The sequence below is a fragment of the Elaeis guineensis genome, chromosome 16 (genome assembly GCF_000442705.2).
Source record: "Elaeis guineensis isolate ETL-2024a chromosome 16, EG11, whole genome shotgun sequence".
Taxonomy (NCBI): domain Eukaryota; kingdom Viridiplantae; phylum Streptophyta; class Magnoliopsida; order Arecales; family Arecaceae; genus Elaeis; species Elaeis guineensis.
Genome location: NC_026008.2, coordinates 46176942 through 46185901, shown reverse-complemented (window position 1 = coordinate 46185901; position 8960 = coordinate 46176942). Strand labels below are relative to the sequence as shown.

The 8960-nt window shown below is 33.3% G+C and overlaps 1 long non-coding RNA gene across 2 annotated transcripts; it reads left to right on the top strand.

Moving 5' to 3' along the window:
* Window positions 1-912: 912 nt before the first annotated feature.
* LOC114912858 (uncharacterized) lies at window positions 913-8755 on the top strand. Of its 2 annotated transcripts, none has more exons than XR_012137586.1 (2): window positions 913-1124; window positions 8438-8755. It is a non-coding gene; the product is annotated as an uncharacterized lncRNA (long non-coding RNA). The 2 variants fall into 2 exon arrangements; XR_012137587.1 differs by lacking the exon at window positions 8438-8755 and adding an exon at window positions 2092-2808.
* The last annotated feature ends 205 nt before the right edge of the window (window positions 8756-8960 follow it).

Here is an 8960-nt window from a genome sequence, read left to right as displayed (position 1 = left end):
ATAGAACTACGAGTATTGTTGAAAAATAATGATTACGTGATCTAATCGGATGAGATATTGTACTCTACGTCAGATTTTCTATATTATCAATGGTGTATAAAAAATTTCACTAACATTCTGTCATGTACTCACACCCAAAAATTATCAGATCTCGGACCAGTCCACCCTTGCATATTCATATGGCACCTTCTTTTATAATTGATGTGGGACTATGATAATTTTTTCTATCATTTTATTTATTTATTTTTTAATATTAAGAGAGGCAAAGATGCCACTCAAACGTAATCGATAGAAATCATATGTACGAAGAGTAAAATTTACAAGGAAAAAAAAAAAAAAAGTGACAAGAAGCAATATGAACATTCTCGGGTTTCTTTACTCTCAGCAGCTCCAAACCATTGTCGCCACCAGCATGAAAACAGGATGATGCGATTTGAAATGTTGCTTACACCAAATAGAACAAATTTTAGCTAACGATGAAGGCATGGGAGAAAATTTCAAGGAGTCACAAATCCATAATCAGATCTTAAATGAAAACGTGCAGTTAACAAATAAATGATCTATAGATCCAATATCGTTAGCATACAAAATACAACCCCAACCTGGTATCTTCGTCATGGATGGGTTCAGATGCTGCTTAACTACTACTTGATTATTTTATTGGAACTGTGATGTATATATCCAATCTGGAGAAATTATTTACTACGTCATATACATCATATGATCGTACAGCCATCAATCAAAACGGTTGGTTACCATGAACCATATTCATTAAACAAGCAATTATAATTAGTGGTATTCATGGTCGCGCGTGGTGCACACGGTATAAAATATAATTCTTTTAAACCCAACCGTGGTACCATCTGTCACCATGGCTATTGTAACCATTGTAGCGGTCTAACCAATTTACGATTTTATCCCAAGACACCTTTAAATATTATTTACTAAAAGGCCGCTGCGTCTCCGGCAGTGGATGCCGGTTTTCGTCGGGTGACAGCGTTCCCCTCTCCTGCGCCTGCCATCCTAAATCTTCCCTTCTTCTCTTCACTAGAAGAATTAGGGTTTCTCCTCTCTGGATCGGTCGCCCACAGCTTCTAAGGGTTCTTTCCGGCATTTTCTTTCAGGTACTTCTCCGATCCATCCCCATCTCAGCTCATTCTCTTCTTGATTTAATTTGTTCACGAGTTTAATTTCCAATAGAGATACAAATTTTTGTTGGATTTAGTTTTCATATTTTCCATCAACGATGCGATTAATCTTTAAATTCTTGCATCGTCCGACGAAAGTTCTCACGATCTTTTAGCTTCTTGGAACCCTCTTCTTGATTTCTTTTCCCCCTTTTCCTCCAATAATGTATTGTTTTCGAATCCCTGGGTGGAAACCCTGCCATCTTGATCCAGTTGTGGATCTTTTACCCAAACTAAATTTCGCTTGATATAAATTTTCTTGATTTTTTGAAGAGTTTCTTTTTTTCCCCCCAATGAAGGCCCAAATATTGTATGGATTTTATCGGCGCCTTTTCCTTCAGCGGTCGGATTACTCCTTATATTTGCACATCTTTACAGGAACATCGCTTGTCCTTGGAGCTTCTTAAAAACTTTCTTGTTTGCCTTTTTCCCCTCCATCATTCTTTGCACATGAGTATATCCGATGCATCTTGATCCAGTCGTGACTCTGGTATACGAAAAGACTAAATTTTGCTGAGTACGGGGTTATTTTTTTCTGGTATTTTTATTCCAGTATTTTCAATCCATACACAGCCTAGCTTTTTTATCTCTGATTTCTTTATGAATATATTTTCTAATAGAGAAACGATTTTTCTTCGGGCGATCATTCTTTTTTTTTAAGGGGGAAAAAACCTTGGGCCGGATTATTTTCTAAAATTGCTTTTTTTTTAATGCCAATAAATTATGTATCTTTAAAAAAAAAAGATTACTTTTTTTAAAAAAAAGGTTTCATGAAATCATTTTGATTGCTTTTCTTTTCTTTTCTTCTTTCTTTAAATGTTGGTTTTCTCTTTGAATATTTATTTGGGACCGTAAAATGTGCTGATAACCAAATTTCACTAAATTCTGCTGTTACCGGTCATAGGTCATGCAGGTTTAATCCGAAATTATTCTGTGATTATCCTTTGTACCTCTGGATGGCTGAGTTTTGAGTATGTGCTGATAGTTAAAAGCCATTTGGTATTGCTTTTGTGGGTGGATTTTGTTTCCAAAAACACAGAAAGAGACTAGACCGGCCAACATGAACGACAAAACTCTTTAGGTTTTAAAATTGTTTTCAAATCTTCAGAGCTTTTGGTCGCGAGGTTTTGTTGCTTTTAGAAAAGAGTGCGAATAAAAGCTAGGAACAGCACATATTTTGTGCAAAAGCTATCGTAAGCATCAATCTCCGTGTCACATTGGTATTTCACTAATTAATAGACAAACGGAGCACAAAAAACAATAATGATACCAAGCAGGGCCTAAGACTAGACTTGAAGATATTGACCGCTAGACTAAATTTTGTGATATTTCTTTACAAAGTTGTATATTCAGCTCCGATTCTGCTGCCTCAATTTTCCCAAGCTCATCATTATCATTGCCTCCAAGTAATCATTTTGGTCAGCCTTAAACAGGAAACTAGCCCCTGCCATGCAGGAGACTCTGAGTGTCTCATTGAGAGTAGATAGATTATCAAAGCTCTTTCTTTTTTTTTGGTTGATAATGATGATGATGAATGCTTCACAGAGATTTGGCTTTTTGGCACTATAGAGAAGACAGTAGCTTTTGGAAATCAAAGCATCTGTTTTGAGTTGAAATTCTATTTTGACTTTTGTTTGAGATGTACTAATTCATTGCCAAAGAGACGGTTGAAAAATGCCGATTTCACAGATCGCTTAGCGGTGGCCTTTCTGCTAAAGTAGTATTAATTTAGAAAAGATTTTTGGACAACATCTTAGATTGTGTAATTTCCATCAAACAAGGATGCAATATTTTCAGGCCATGCCTTCTTATTTACATCTAATATTTTCCTTTAATGATTCATTTGGTTGGGGGTGATATAGTATGAGAACATAAATTTTATATTAAGTTATTATGTTTGGTATGAAAAAGAAAACGAGAGAGATGATAAAATGTATGATAGGTTGAATGTTTGTTTTATTGAGAGATAATATAAAACAAACACTATTACGATTCGTTTGGTAGGGGTATATCAAATTACGGGATAAGTTGATAATTTTTGAGAATTATTTATTTAAAAAAATAATTATAGAAGAAAATAAATTTTATCATATTTAGTTAGTAAAAAAAATATTTTAAAAAATAATATAAGAAAAAAATTACAATGTTTGGTTAGATGCAATCTTATATGAGAATATTGTGAAATTTTTAACAATATTCTTAAATAAATATTCAAGTAATAATATTTTTTTCAATACATTTGTTGGTTATTTATGATTCACTTATATAAACGCTATCAATATTGGCTATTTTGAATATTTAGATATATTTACATTAGTTAAAAAATATTTTTAAATTAATTATACATATATTAAAAATATATTTTTTATTATAAATAAATTTTATTATTTTTTGGTATATGAATAAGTACATTAATTATTAACAAATCCTATGTTAGATTTATTGATAATTAATAAATATTTGTTCATTATTTTTAATAATTAATATTTATTGATTAATTATTAATATGTTAAATATATTATTATTTATAGATATTATCAATCAATATGTTAATATATTTACAATATATAATATTAATATAATATATCAATATAATTAATATTAAATATATAATATAATTGATGCAATATTAATATAGTATAAGTGGGATCATTTTAGTGAAGAAATGATTTTTAGATCACCTCCATTCGTTTATCCAACATGGGAAAATAGATACCATCCCTTAACGGTGTTTATTTTATCTTCTCTTAAGAAAATAGATATGGGATCCATGGATGGGAAAAATAATAAAGCAAATGGTGGGTTTCATGTCTTTTTTAAAAAGTGAAGGTAAAATAAATAGCATCACAGGGTTGTATTTATTTTTCAACGCTGAATTATTGAGTGCAGATAATCTAAAAATGCCATCTCTTGACAAAAGTACTTTTACTTATATTATATTAATATTGCATTCATTATATTGTATAATTAATATTAATCATATTAATATATTGTACTAATATTATATATTATAACTATATTAATATATTGATCTATAATATTTACAAATATAATATATTTAATATATTATTACATTAATAAATAAATATTAATTATTAATTAATAATTAATAAATATTTATTAATTATCAATAAATCTAGCATAGGATTTATTAATAATTAATATACTTATTTCTATACCAAAATATATCAAAATTTATTTATAATAACAAATATATTTTTAATATATGTATAATTGATTTAAAAATATTTATTAACCCACGCAAATATATTTCGATATTAGAAATAGTCAATATTGATGGCATTTATGTAAGTGGGCTATAAATGGCCAATAAAAATAGATCGAAAAAAAATATTATTATTTAAATTATTTATTTAAGTGTGTTGTTGGAAATTTGATAATATTCTCTTAATACAATTATCTCTAACCAGATATAGTAATTTTTTTTATGCCATTTTTCAGATAATTCCACCAACCAAGTGTGATGATTTTTTTTTTCTACCATCATTTTTCAGATAAATAATTTTCAAGAATTATTAGATTGTCCCATAATCTAATACACCCCTTCCAAGCAAACAGGGAGTGGTATTTTTTTTTCCGTCAAATTATTGAGTGGAGGTAATTTAATGTGGTCTTTGCTTGATGGAAATGCCTCTACCTTTATTATGGTGAAACCAAACTCCATCGCCCCCCATCGTCCCCTTTTCCCTTTTTCAATGATTGTTGGAGATTTCTCTTGAAAGGAAGGGGGAAATCCTAACCCTGATGCCTTTCTGGCTCTCTTGAATCCATTCATCGTGTTGAGTTCTCTTTGGATTCATCCTCGAATGATCAATCCAAGGTTTCCTTCTTGCTAGCTTTTAGGATTTTTCATCAGAGAAGCTATGTTTTTTTGTTCTCTTCTCGAATTCCCAATTGGAGTGCTAGTTCAGAAGATATTTGGATTCGCTGCAGGCTCGGGTTATTTTACTACATCGATGGCGATTTGTTTGAGTGTGAGATCTAATATCACCTTCTCCTGTTGAATCCCTTTTATTGAAGGGCTTTTTGTTGCGAAAGCTTCTCTCATTTTGTTGCAACAGTGGGGATCGTAGATCTCAGTGATTTTGTGGCAGACCATAGCTTTTTTGCTATTTGGATTGATGTTCTATTCTATGGGGATGTGAAGGGATTGGCAGGGAAATCATCTCAAGTTCTTCATTTTTTCTCTCTCTTCTGGAAAGATCATTTTTTGATCCGAAAGATCGTTCTTGATCAAAAAGATTGTTTCTTAATGGGAGAATAAAGCCTTATCTTTATCAAGGATTGGAAAGGAGATGTACTGCCTGTACATGTGTCTATGGTTTCTATCGTTCTAGCATACTATTAGGCCTGTTTTTAATTTAGACCATTTTAGGCGAGAAGGAAGTCCTATTTCGGTGAGAAGATGCTAGTGCATTATTTTTTTTTTTTGCTATATCTATTAGTGCTATTGTTGTCAAACATCACACAGCTTAGCACATTCTAATTTAAGGACGATTGTATAAGAGGTTTTTTAGATTACCATACCTCAAATGCCACCAATCCATTGAAATTGATTTCGCCTTCCAAGTAGTCTGGGAAGAAATATACGAAGATTACTTAGAGGGCACGATCCTAGCGTCTAAGGTGTTGAGATAACAATATTATTGGTCTACATTATAGAAAGGCACTATTTAGATTATGAAGGTGAGGCTAGTGCCAAAGGCATGTCAATATTCAGCACCATTCAACTGTAAAATTAACTCTAATCAACATCTTATTGCTGTTCGTTCAGTAGGAAATAAACATTCTTAGTCTCTTTCACAAGGCACTAGATAAAGAAAATTTCTTATTATCCTCGTCAACTACTTTATAAAATGAGTGAGTTGAGACGAAATTTTTAGTTTGGATTATCGAGAAAAATGCATAGGGTTTTATTTAAAAATCCATCATTTGTCTATTCAGGAATTCTTCAAGTTCTTATCACCAACAATGGTGGATAATTTGATAATGTTCGATTTCAAGAATTCTGTTCCAAACTTGTCATCAACTATCGAATCATCTCAATTAGTCACCTCTAAATCAATAGAGAAATTGAGGTAACTAACTACACTATTTTGTGGGGCTTGAAGGTCAGGCTTAATCGGGTTGAGGGCTCAAGTTAGATGAGTTGCCCAATGTTCCATGGGCCGGCATAGCTCCTGTCGAGAAGCTCCGTGCTGATTAGCATATATTGAACGAAACCAAAAAATGAGCTTAGCTCAAGATGGCCGCTAATTAATAGTAACAATTTCCTGATCAAGGCAAAACTCTTCCGACAAAAAGATCTCATCCTTTGAAAAGCCGAAATAGTCAGACAAGGCAACCACGAGAAGTTTTTGCCCAAGTGGAAAGGATGATATAAGGAAGTCATCCGATCCAACATATATCGATTCAGTATCTCATGCATGGAATGCTAATAACCTCCGAGTGTACCATTAGTAAGAGTTGTAATTTTAAATACTTTTTTGCTAATAATGAATGCAGATTGTCTTTGTGCTCCAAAATAGCTGAGTAATGCAGGTAGGATATATCAACCATCGACCAAAAATTTCTCAAAAGTGACAGATCAAGCGAGCTTGCTAAAGTCTCTGATCAAGATTCTCCATAGGCCAAGCTAAAACTCAAAGCACCGAATTATGGACAAAATGTCAGATGAGTCTCCCAAAAGACCATGGATGGCACCACATTCAAGCATTACAGAGTGGGACAAGTCTCCCAAGAGACCACCAGCTTGTTATTCTCATGGGCCTGGCTGAGGTGTTGAACAACTGAATCACAAATGAAATATCAGATAAATCTCTTAAGAGACCATCGATGGTGCTGCACTCAAGCACCGTAAGTTAGGATGAGCTTTCTAAGAGGCCATTAGTTTGTTACAAGCTAAGGACCGTTGAAAGACCTTAATCAAGGCTAGGCTCGAATGGGAAGAGGCATGCTCACTTGATTATCTGAGTGTGAGCTATCTAAAAAATTCAATCTATAGATGACTCAACAAATCAAACAATCCATCTTTTCAAGTGAGGGAACCAAGCACCAAGATGAAGAGTGGTGCTTCGAACAAACAACTGAAGATTTGGCAAGCCAAATGACCTATCATTTTAGGTGAGGGGAATCAAGCATTGGAATATTAAGCTGAACTTTGACCAAATACTTGAAGGACCAAATAATCTACCCTTTTAGTTGAGGAAATGAGGCATCAAGATTGGAAGCTGAACTATACATCATTTACAAAGTGGGTATGACTCATCAACCAGAAATCAACTCAAACAAGTGGAAAGGTTTGAACTTACCGCAAGCACCCCGAAAGATATGCTTGTAAGTTCTTGACCTTATCAGATCCAAATAGAGACTTGGAGAACAACATCTAAACTACAACCAACATGCCATGCTTAAAAAGGCCTAAGACAAGGACCTCGAGAAAGCAATGCTGAGAATGTGGGGTAAGGTAAGGTCCTTGCACCTCAGGGCAATCTCTAATTTGTCAGCAAATAAATAACAAGATGCCACGATAACTCAATCAGAGCATCGCCCACACAGACGTGCAAAAATAAGCTACAAACCATACAATCACCAAAATATCATGGCAAACAAAATAAGAGGTATGAACAAAAATACTTTCATTAATACTTGAAAATTGTTGGACAAAATTAGCTCAATGACGAAGCAGTACAAGCATGAAGAAGCATCCACAGTTGATCTAATAGCTCGAATTCAGCTTGATTGGCTCATCTGATGAATAATGTGATTATTTTCTTCATCCGAGCCGAGCACATACCATTTGGGCTCTAAAGTGGGGGGACAAGTGATATGACTCAGATTGGCCATCTAAAAATTATTGCGTAATAACTTTGCTCACTAAATCAAATAATGATACCAGTAAAATTAATGGCCAATAAAATCTTTAAATAATTAGTAAATTATTACAGTTGGTGTAATCTTAATCTGCTTAGAAGGGCATATCATAACCAACCAGCAGATAAAGAAAATGTTCATATTCTCACCATCTTGATTAGTGAATAAGGAAAGATCTTAATTTCTCATTTGCAAATCTTGCAATCTTATATTTGCTTCATGATCTCTATAAATATCAGGCACAAAGATCTATTTTATCTCTCTTGTTTCCTCTCAAAATTTTATCCGATTTAAATATTGGAGGATTCCAAATAGATATGTTTCGGCAGCCTTTTAATCATTGTCTATTGTCGTAGGTCCTCTCCAGCAACGTACCATGCTCCTTCATGTCCATCAAATAGAGCAGCTTGTCCCGCCATCCTATGAGATCAGATTTTGAGCGGCAACAAGTGCTCTATTCTTGAGGATATAAGGAGGGCATGCGTCATTTCCTTGCTTATTCCGGATTAGCACTTTGTCTTCTTTAATTGCCATGGTGGTTGTGAATGTCATATAGTGTTGGATTGTGAGCTATGTCGATTGCTGAATATGGTATGGAGGCAGAACATAGTTGAACTGTTTTTAGGTTATTTTTTTGAATAGTTTTCCTTTTTAATGGATATTTATTTGTGACTTTCTTTTGTGTATCCTTATTTCTGCCCGTACTGGAATGACTAATTGGTAATACACCGTGCCTAATACCACCAGTGACACCAAACATAAACTAGCATTAGTGTAAAGGATGACAATAGCGGAACCAATGTGACAAGATCACAACTCATTAATAAATCAATGAATTAGATCAAACTACCAACAATCAAGATATGTAAGTATACGAAG